This window comes from Pongo pygmaeus, chromosome 9, assembly GCF_028885625.2.
Source record: "Pongo pygmaeus isolate AG05252 chromosome 9, NHGRI_mPonPyg2-v2.0_pri, whole genome shotgun sequence".
Lineage (NCBI taxonomy): Eukaryota > Metazoa > Chordata > Mammalia > Primates > Hominidae > Pongo > Pongo pygmaeus.
The window spans coordinates 16,516,953-16,527,309 of NC_072382.2; the positions used below are offsets into that span (position 1 = coordinate 16,516,953).

Genomic DNA, 10,357 nt, shown 5'->3' on the forward strand with positions numbered 1-10,357 from the left:
AATGTGCAGCCTGATGATGCAGTAGAAAAGAAGAACCCATTTTCTGGGGAAGAATTCAAGCCCACAGCAGAAATTTGCATAAGTAATGAGGAGCCAAATATTAATCACCAACACAATGGGGAAAATGTCTCCAGCACATGTCAGAGACTTTCATGGCAGCCCCTCCCATAACAGGCCCAGAGGCCTAGGAGGGAAAATGGTTTCTGGGCCAAGTCCATAGCTCCTCTGCTGTGTGTAGCCTTGGGACTTGGTGCCCTGCATCTCAGCCACTCCAGCTGTGACTAAAATGGACCAAAGTACAACTCGGGCCATGACTTCAGAGGGTGCAAGTCCCAAGCCTTAACAACTTTCACAAGTCGTTGGTCCTGTGGGTGCACAGAAGACAAGGGTGGAGGTTTGGGAACCTCTGCCTAGATTTCATGGAAATGCCTGGGTGTCCAGGAATAGGTGTGCTGCAGGGGTAGAGCCCTCATAGAGAACATTTTCTAGGGCAGAGGAGATGTGAGATTGGAGCCCCCACACAGAGTTCCCACTGGGGCACTGCCTAGTGGAGCTGTGAGAAAAGGGCCACTGTCCTCCAGACTCCAAAATGGTAGGTCCACTGACAGCTTGCACCCACACCTGGAAAAGCTGCAGACACTCAACACCAGCCTGTAAAAGGTGGCAGATAGGGAGCTGTACCCTGCAAAGCCACAGGGGCAGAGCTTCCCAAGGCCATGGGAGCCTACCTCTTGCATCAGCATAACCTGGATGTGAGACATGGTGTTAAAGGAGATCATTTTGGAACTTGAAGGTTTAATGACTACCCTATTGGATTTTGAACTTGCATGAGGCCTGAGGCCTTTTGTTTTGGCCAATTTCTCCCATTTGGATGGGTGTATTTAACCAATGCCTGTAGTTCCCATTGTATGTAGAAAGAAAATAACTTGCTTGCAATTTTATAGGCTCATAGGCAGAAAGTTCTTGCCTTGTCTCAGATGAGACTTTGGACTGTGGACTTTAAGTTAATGCTGAAATGAGTTAAGACTCTGGGGGACTGTTGCGAAGGCATGATTGGTTTTGAAATGTGAGGACATGAGATTTGGGAGGGGCCAGGGGCAGAATAATACGGTTTGGCTGTGTCCCCACCCAAATCTCATCCTGATTTGTAGCTCCCATAATCCCGATTTTTCCTGGGAGGGACCTGGTAGGAGATAATTGAATCATGGCAGTGAGTTTCTTCTGTGTGTTCTCATGATAGTGAATAAGTCTCATGATATGCGATGGTTTTATACAGGACAGTTCTTCTGCACGTGCACTCATGTCTGCCACCATGTAAGATGTGTTTTTTTCTCCTCCTTCACTTTCTGCCATGATTGTGAGGCCTCTCAGCCATGTGAAACTGTGAGTCCATTAGACCTCAATTTCTTTATAAATTACCCAGTTTTGGGTATGCCTTTATTAGCAGCATGAGAACAGAATAAAACAGTAGCTTTTTTATTAATGATTCAGTTTTGGAACTTGTTAGTGGTTGGTTCAGGGTTTCAACTTCTTTCTAATTCAATCTTGGGAGGTTGTATGTTTCCAGGAATTTATCTTTTTTTTCCTTCAGGTTTTCTAGTCTGTATGCATAGAAGTGTTCATAATAGTCTATGAGGGTTTTTGTGTTTCTATGGGAGAAGTGGTAATGTCCTCCTTCATCATTTCTGCTTGCATTTATTTGGATCTTATCTCTTTTTTATTATCCTAGATAGTGGTGTATCAATCTTATTATTCTTTCAATGAACAAACTTTTGGTTTTACCGATCTTTTTATATGTTTTGTTCACATCTCAATTTTGTTCAGTTCTGGTTGGATTTTGTTCATTTCTTTTCTTCTGCTAGCTTTTGGTTTGGTTTGCCCTTGTTTTTCTAGTTCCTCTGGGCGTGATGTTAGGCTGTTATTTTGAGACATTTCTGACTTTTTGATGTGGATAATTAGTGCTATGAACGTTTCTTTTACCACTGCTTTGTCTGTATCTCAGAGATTCTGGTATGTTGTATCTTTGTTTTCATTAGTTTCAAAAAAAATTGCTTTATGCTTAAATTTTGTTGTTTACCCAAAAGTCATTCAGGAGCAGGTTATTTAATTTGCATTTAAATATATGATTTTGAGATATCTCCTTGGTATTGACTTCTATTTTTATTGTGCTGTGATCTAATACCGTGTTTGGTATTATTTTGGTATTTTGAATTTGTTGAGAATTGCTTTATGGCTGAGAATATGGTTGACTTTAGAGTATGTGCCATGTGCAGATTAAGAGAATGTATATTCTCTTGTTTGGAGTGGTATGTTCTGTAGATGTCTGTGAAGTCTATTTGGTCAACTACTGAATTTAGATTCTGAATATTCTTGTTAGTTTTCTGCCTCAATTATTTGTCTAATACTGTCAGTGGGGTGTTGAAATCTCCCACTATTATTTTGTGGTTATCTAAGTTTCTTCATAGGTCTCTAAGAACTTGTTTCATAAATCTGGGTGCTCCAGTGTTAGATATATATATAGAGAGAGAATAGATATACATCTATATATAATATTTAGTATATAATATTAAATATATTTAATATAATAAATAATATCCAATATGTATACTATTTAAGTCTTCTTGTTGAATTGAACCCTTTATCATGAAGTAATGTCCTTCTTTATCCTTTTGATCATGGTTTGTTTAAAATCTACTTTGAGATAAGAATAGTAACCCTTTTTTTGTTTTCTGTTTGCTTGATAGGTCTTCTTCCATCCCTTTACTTTGAGCCTATGATTGTCATTGTATGTGACATGGATCTCCCAAAGACAGCATATACTTGGGTCTTACTTCTTTATCTAACTTGCCACTCTGCACATTTTAAGTGGAATCATTTAACTTGTTTACATTCAAGGTTAATATTGATATGTGTGGATTTGATTCTGTTATTGTGTTGTTAACTAGTTGTTATGTAGGCTTGATTGTGTAGTTCCTTTACAGTGTCAATGGGCTGTGTACTTCAGTGTGTTTTTGCAGTGGCCAGTAATGGTCTTTTAATTCCATGTGTAGTGCTTCCTTAAGGACTCCTTGTAAGTCAGGTCTGGTAATAAATTTCCTAAACATTTGCTTGTCTGAAAAGCATTTTATTTCTCTTTTGCTCATGAAGTTTAGTTTAGCTGTATAGGAACTTCTTTGTTGGAATTTCTTTTCTTCAAGAATGCTGAATATAGGCCCTCAATCTCTTCTGCCTTGTAGAGTTTCTGCTGAAAAGATTTCTGCTGGCCTCATGGGGTTCCCCTTGTGGGTAGGTGCCATGCCCCTTCTCTTTAGCTGCCTTTAATATTTTTTCTTTTGCATTGACCTTGGAGAATCTGATGTGTCTCAAAGACTATCATCTTGTGTAGTATCTTGCAGGGGTTCTGTGAATTTCCTAAATTTGCTTGTCAACCCCTCTAACTAGGTTGAGGAGATGTTGATGTACAATGTTTTGCAACTTGCTTACTCTCTTTTTTAGGGATGCCAGTGAGTCATAGGTTTGATCTCTTTATATAATCCCATATATCTCAAGGTTTTGTGCATTTTTTTATTTTTGTCTGACGAAGTTAAATCAAAGAACCAATCTTTTGTTGTGAAACAATCGAAGACCAGAGAGATAGAAAAATGTTCAGGAGAGTCTATTAAGGTGATCACCAGCCCAGACGGACATGTGTCCTGAAAGCCTGAGCCCTGAAGAAAGAGCTTTTACTACTTTTAAATCTCTTAAGGTGGGAACTACGTGAAGCAGGGAGCGAGTTACAGAAGCAAGAAACAAAGGCGGCATTGCAACATTTCTTACATTTTGAGAAAGACATGACTTGCAACCTAAACTTATCGGTCTTGTGACCCTGCAGTAGTGCAGGAGCTCGCTGGGCCTGTAATAAACTTTGAAGAATGTGGAGTTCAGGAGCATAGATAAGGTCCACTGTCCACAGAGAGAAGACAAGTTACAGGTCCCTTGTAACTTGAGTGTAAGGGGAGGTCACACTTTGCAGCAACATTAAGAGGATTTTAAAACTTCTATTACTACTACTATTAGGTTACAGTTGATTTCATTAATTCCTTCTTCATTCCCCCCCTTTTGGTGCATGACACAAATTTAGATTAGTAAAGAGAACCACAGTTAACTATTTCTTCTTGAGTGGGTACATACTCATCTTGGGATACTGGTTGGTACTTTTGCAGAGCCATTATTCAGGTGGTGGTGTGTATGTCTACTATTACTTCTGTGGTGGATTGGGTGCTTCTGATGAGAAGTGGCAGGAGACAGGAAGCAGGAGGCATCCACCTATTACAGCCACAAAGCCTACTATTAAAGTTTTAAAGCCTCCAAACCATGAAAATCATCCTCCAAAGAATGAACTCGGGTTCCAACCAGACCACATCTGGGCCAGAACATGAGCTAACTTTAGCATCCTGGCAGTGATTTCCATGACAGCTTTTCCATGTCATCAATTTGTAAAAAGCAATTCATTAAATTAAGTTTTCCACAAACTCTGAAGGGGTGGCCTGTCCCTCCACACCTGTAGGTATTTCTAGTCGGGTGGGACGAGAGACTGAGAAAAGAAATAAGACACAGAGACAAAGTATCAAGAAACAACAGTGGGTCCAGCGGAACAGTACTCAGCACACCAAGGACCTGCACTGGCACTGGCCTCTGAGTTCCCTCAGTTTTTATTGATTATTATTTTCGTTATTTCAGCAAAAAGGAATGTAGAAGGAGAGCAGGGTGATAATAAGGAGAATGTCAGCAAAAAACATGTGAGCAAAAGGATCTATGTCATAATTAAGTTCAAGGGAAGATACTATGCCTAGACGTGCGTGTGGGCCAGATTTACATTTCTCTCCACCCAAACATCTCAGCGGAGTAAAGAATAACAAGGCAGCATTACCGCAAACATATCTCGCCTCCCAACATAGGGTGGTTTTTCTCCCATCTCAGAATTGAACAAATTTACAATCGGGTTTTATACCGAGACATTCAGTTCCCAGGGTCAGACAGGAGACAGTGGCCTTCCTCTATCTCAACTGCAAGAGGTTTTCCTCTTTTACTAATCCACCTCAACACAGACCCTTTATAGGTGTTGGGCTAGGGGACAGTCAGGTCTTTCTTATCCCATGAGGCCATATTTCAGACTATCACATGGGGAGAAACCTTGGACAATACTCCACTTTCAAGGGCAGATGTCCCTGCAGCTTTCCACATTGCATTGTGTTCCTGGTTTATGGAGACTAGAGAATGGAGATGACCTTTATCAAGTATACTGCCTGTAAACATTTTGTTAAGAAGGCACGTCCTGCACAGCCCTAGATCCCTTAAACTTTGATTTTATACAACACATGTTTTTGTGAACTCCTGGCTGGGTCAAAGTGGCTGGGTCAAAGTGGCTGGGGCAAAGTGGCTGGGGCAAAGTGGCTGGGACAAAACTACAAATTAACAACATCTCAGCAAAGCAATTGTTTAAAGTACAGGTCTTTTTCAAAATGGAGTCTCTTATGTCTTCCCTTTCTACATAGACACAGTGACAGTCTGATCTCTCTTTCTTTCCCCTACATTTCCCCCTTTTCTTTTTGACAAAACCACCATCATCATCATGGCCCATTCTCGCCAGTCGCTGTCTCTCTGGAGCTGCTGGATACACCTGTAGACTAACAATAGAGAGGACAGACATACAAGGATTAATACAAAATTTGCAATAGTGGAATTTCCAATGGTTTTAACCCAAGTGACAGGGTTAAGTTTTGTGAGGCTATCAACAGCTTTTACCATTGCCTCAGTTTCTGGCACCAGATTTAACTGGGCTTTTGATATTTCAAAAATTTGTTCTTTCAATTTTGAAATATCTAAGGTAAGATTATCTTCACTTTCTTGTAGATTGTGTCTAACCATGTCCCAGTGATGTTCAGATTCATTATAGACTCGAGGTGTAATACAAAAATCTGATGTATTCCAGTCACACTGTAACTGAAAAAGATATTCCAAGCTCTTGAGCCTATCTCCCATCCAAATGACAGTTTGTCTAAGATCATTAATTTGATTTGCCAATTTTTGATCTATTTGAGTTTGACAATTCCACAATTTTGAGGAATTCTTTTGCCAATTATTCACATATTCTGCAGTTTGAAGAGAGGAATATAAAGCATTTCCAGTAGCCGCAGCAGTAGCAGTGACTGCAATAAGACCCATAATCACTGCTTTCAAAGTAAAAGTGAATCTTTTAGATCTAGTTAGAACTCCTTTTAATACTTCTGTTAAGATATGTATGGATGGAGAAGCTTCCCATGGTCGGTCCATGGACACAAGGAACCACACGCCCTCTCTTGCCCTTACTAACAGAATACGATGTTACCAATCAAAAGTTGAATCAATATAAGTAAACAATCTACAATTTTCACAGGTTATAGTTTGGGGATCTGGTTTAATAACTATGTTTCCTACAACTAGCATATAAGGGGGTTTTACACAACTTTGCAAAGGAATTGTCAGATTGGAATTTAGGTTAATAGTATAATATGGCTTGTGATTTTTTGTTCCCATAACTTGATTTCCAGACCAAATTCTAATGTGGTACGAGGCCATAGTGAGCTTACATAATTCTGGGTGTTCAGGACCAACAACAGGACTAACTAACTGTGTTCGGGGTGATGAAATCCCCTTTTTACCTCATTTCCATGGATAGGGTGATTCTAGTCTTCTATAAGCCTGGTCTAACCTTTTAGTTAAATCACTATCATAGGCCAGATTAGTGGGCCAGACCGATGGAGCCTGTGAAAATGAGTGGGTCTGGCCCATACAATCATAATATAATTGGCCTCGGGGGCCCAGTCTATAATAGTTCCAAATTTATTGTTTTGTAGTACCACTGCAGTATCAGCCACACTTTCTTCCCAAACTAAGACTTCTGGGTCTTTTGATTCTTTTGGAATTTCCTTGGGGCATGGTTTTCCCTTAGGCCTAAATTTTAATGATCTTTGATAGGAAGAATTCTGTAAATTGTTCATTTGTGACCCGAGTGACATTCCACTTACCATGTGATAAGTAAATTTACTGGTGGCACTGACAGTAGGTACTTCTATCAACCAATTTTGGATTGTAGGCATTAAGCATCCTGGTGCTTTTCCTAGGATGATGATTTACCAGGAGGATCATGATACCCAGTGGAAATGTTTATCATCATTTCTTCTTCTTCAGGTTGGGCAGGGCCACGGTCATCCATGGGGCCTTGTACCCATGCACTGTTATTAACATATACTTCAATAGGATTATCTATCCAAGTAACTGCCCAAATTAAGGGTGGGAAAGGCACATAGGCCCAGTAAGTATAGTTAGCTGTAGTGGCTCCTGCAGACATAGGGAGACTTACCACCATCGATACAATCATTAAAGCTGCAAGCAGCATATTCTCTGGAGTGTGTATTATCCTTGTGTTTTCTAGGCTTTTTTCAGCTAACTGTGTCAGCTTCTTTAGCTGGGCCCAGGTCGGCAGCTCCACTTTCTTGGTGGATGGCAACTTCATCTGTTCTTCTGATATCACTATTTTGTTCACCCTTGGAGTCAATGATGCTCAATTGTGGGTTCTCTGTCTCTGTGGAGGCACTTTCATTTGCATCTCTGATGGGTTCATTATAGAACTTCAAATGTCTAGTGGGTACCCAAACAGGAAGCTGATTTTCTCCTGGTGAAACACAAGCAAAACCTCTCCCCCATGTTATCACCCTACCTATTTCCCATGTTTTATTTTTGTTATTCTTCCACCAAATCAGTTTTCATCATGTGGGCTGTTCTTTTTACCAGTAAAATGTTGTTCTGCAGAAGTAGTGGTCTGATTTCTATATATGTTTAAAAAATTTAAAGTATAGAGTGCTACATTAAGTTGCATCTGAGGAGTGTTATACTCCTTACTTTCTTTTTCCTTTTTTTGTTTAACCAATTGAGCTTTGAATGTTCTATTAGTTCTTTCAATTAAGGCCTGTCCTTGGAAATTATAAGGGATTCCTGTTGTATGTTTAATTTTCCACTGATTTAAGAATTTTTGAAATGCTTTAGTACAGTATCCTGGCCCATTATCAGTTTTAATTTTTTCTGGAACTCCCATGACAGCAAAACAAGATAATAAATGTCTTTTAACATGGGAAGTACTTTCTCCCATCTGGCAGGTTGCCCATATGAAATGTGAATAAGTATCAACTGTCACATGGACAGATGACAATTTTCCAAATGAAGGTACATGTGTGACATCCATTTGCCATAATGCATCAGGACATAAACCTCTGGGATTAACTCCTGCCTCCTGAGTGGGCAGGTGTAAGAGTTGACACTGAGCACAATGTTGTACAATATTTTTGCTTGTTTCCATGTGATATCAAATTTGTTTTTTAATCCTTTTGCATTTACATGAGTCAGGGCATGAAGTTCTTGTGCTTCCATGAAGGCAGATTATACTAGCAAGTCAGCTTGTTCATTTGCCTTAGTTAAAGGCCCTGGTAAATTAGTATGTGCTCGAATATGAGTAATATAAAATGAGAAATTTCTTTTTCTTGTGGTTTTTTTGTAGCAATGTAAACAGTTGATTTAACTGATCATCCATACTATATTTGATTAAGGCTGTCTCAACATCCTTTGTAGCCTGTACTACATATGCAGAATCTGAAACAATGTTAATAGGCTGATTAAAATCTTGTAACACTGAAATGACAGCAACCATTTCTGCTCTTTGAGCTGAGTGATGTTGAGTTTCAATGACTCATTCTTTTGGCCCAGTGTAAACCACTTTTCCATTGCTGGAACCATCAGTAAACAACATCAGAGCATTTTCTAAAGGTTTTTGTCTGGTAATTTTAAGTAAAATCCAAGTAGTCAATTTCAAAAACTGGAAAATTTTTGTTTTTGGGTAATGATTGTCAATAATTCCCACAAAATCAGCAAAACCAATCTGCCATGCAGCAGAATTGATAAAAGCTTGTCTAACCTGTTCCTTGTTTAAAGGGACAATGATTTTATCTTGGTCACTTCCACACAGTTTTACTATTTATAGTCTTGCCTGACAAATTAATTTAGCCATTTGATCTAAGTACAATGTAAAAGTCTTAACTGTACTGTGAGGAAGGAATGACCACTCCACAAGATCTGTATTTTGAACAATAATGCCTGTTGGAGAATGTGCAGTAGCAAAAATCAAAAGTTGGATTGGGGCTAAGCGACTTATTCTATTTACTTGTGCTGACTGAATTTTTTTTTCAACTAGTTCAATTTCTTTAGTTGCCTCTGGAGTTAATGTTCTGTTACTATTTAAGTCTGGATCCCCTCTCAAGATAGAAAACAAATTTGATATGGCATAATTAGGAATGCCTAGAGTTGGTCGAATCCAATTGATATCTCCTAGCAATTTTTGAAAGTCATTTAATGTTCTTAATGTGTCTTTTCTTATTTCTATTTTTTGTGGTTTAATTTTCCTTTCCTCTACCTGCATTCCCAAATAATAAAACGGAGTGGAGGTCTGAATCTTATCACATGCTATTGTCAGGCCTGCGTTTGCAACCTCTGTCTGCAGAAATGTGTAACAGTCAATTAACTTGTTTCTTGTTTCTGCAGCACACAAAATATCATCAACATAATGAATAATATAACAGTCTGAAAACTTGTCTCTAACTGGCTGAAGAACTTGAGCTACAAAAGTATGACAAATAGTTGGACTATTAAGCATTCCCTGAGGCAACACTTTCCACTGAAATCTGGTAACCTGTTCTTTATTATTTGTGGCTGGTATAGTAAAAGCAAATTTTTCAAAATCCTGTTTTGCCAGAAGAATGGTAAAAAAGCAATCCTTTAGATTAATTATAATTAAAGGCCAATCTTTGGGGATCATGGCTGGAGAGGGCAGCCCAGGTTGGAGAGGCCCCATGGGTTGAATTACTGCATTAACGGCTCTCAAATCAGTTAGCATGTGCCATCTGCCTGATTTTTTCTGATTTACAAACACAGGAGAATTCCAAGGTGAAAATGAAGGCTTAATATGTCCCTTTTCTAATTGTTCCTTTGCCAATAAATGTAAGGCCTCCAGCTTTTGTTTCGGTAGTGGCCACTGATTTACCCATACTGGCATTTCTGTTTTCCAAGTTAATGGAATGGGTTTTGGAGGCTCTACAGTGGCCACTCCTAAAAAGGAAATCCTAGTCCTTTTCTTTCTGGATTTCCCTTAGCCTCAGTCGGGACTTTAATGCCTACTCCATTTTTCCCTCGTCCTTAGCCGGGAGATATCTCATTTTAGCCATGATTTTTTTACTTGTGGGGCTGTATATGGAGACTGTAATAGTAATCTCTGCATGCCACTGTTCTAATA

At 39.1% G+C, this 10,357-nt stretch overlaps 1 pseudogene; it reads right to left on the minus strand.

Annotated features, from left to right (window-relative positions):
- Positions 1-5,211: 5,211 nt before the first annotated feature.
- On the minus strand, positions 5,212-7,642 carry LOC129008355 (endogenous retrovirus group K member 6 Env polyprotein-like; annotated as a pseudogene).
- Between the last annotated feature and the right edge of the window lie 2,715 nt (positions 7,643-10,357).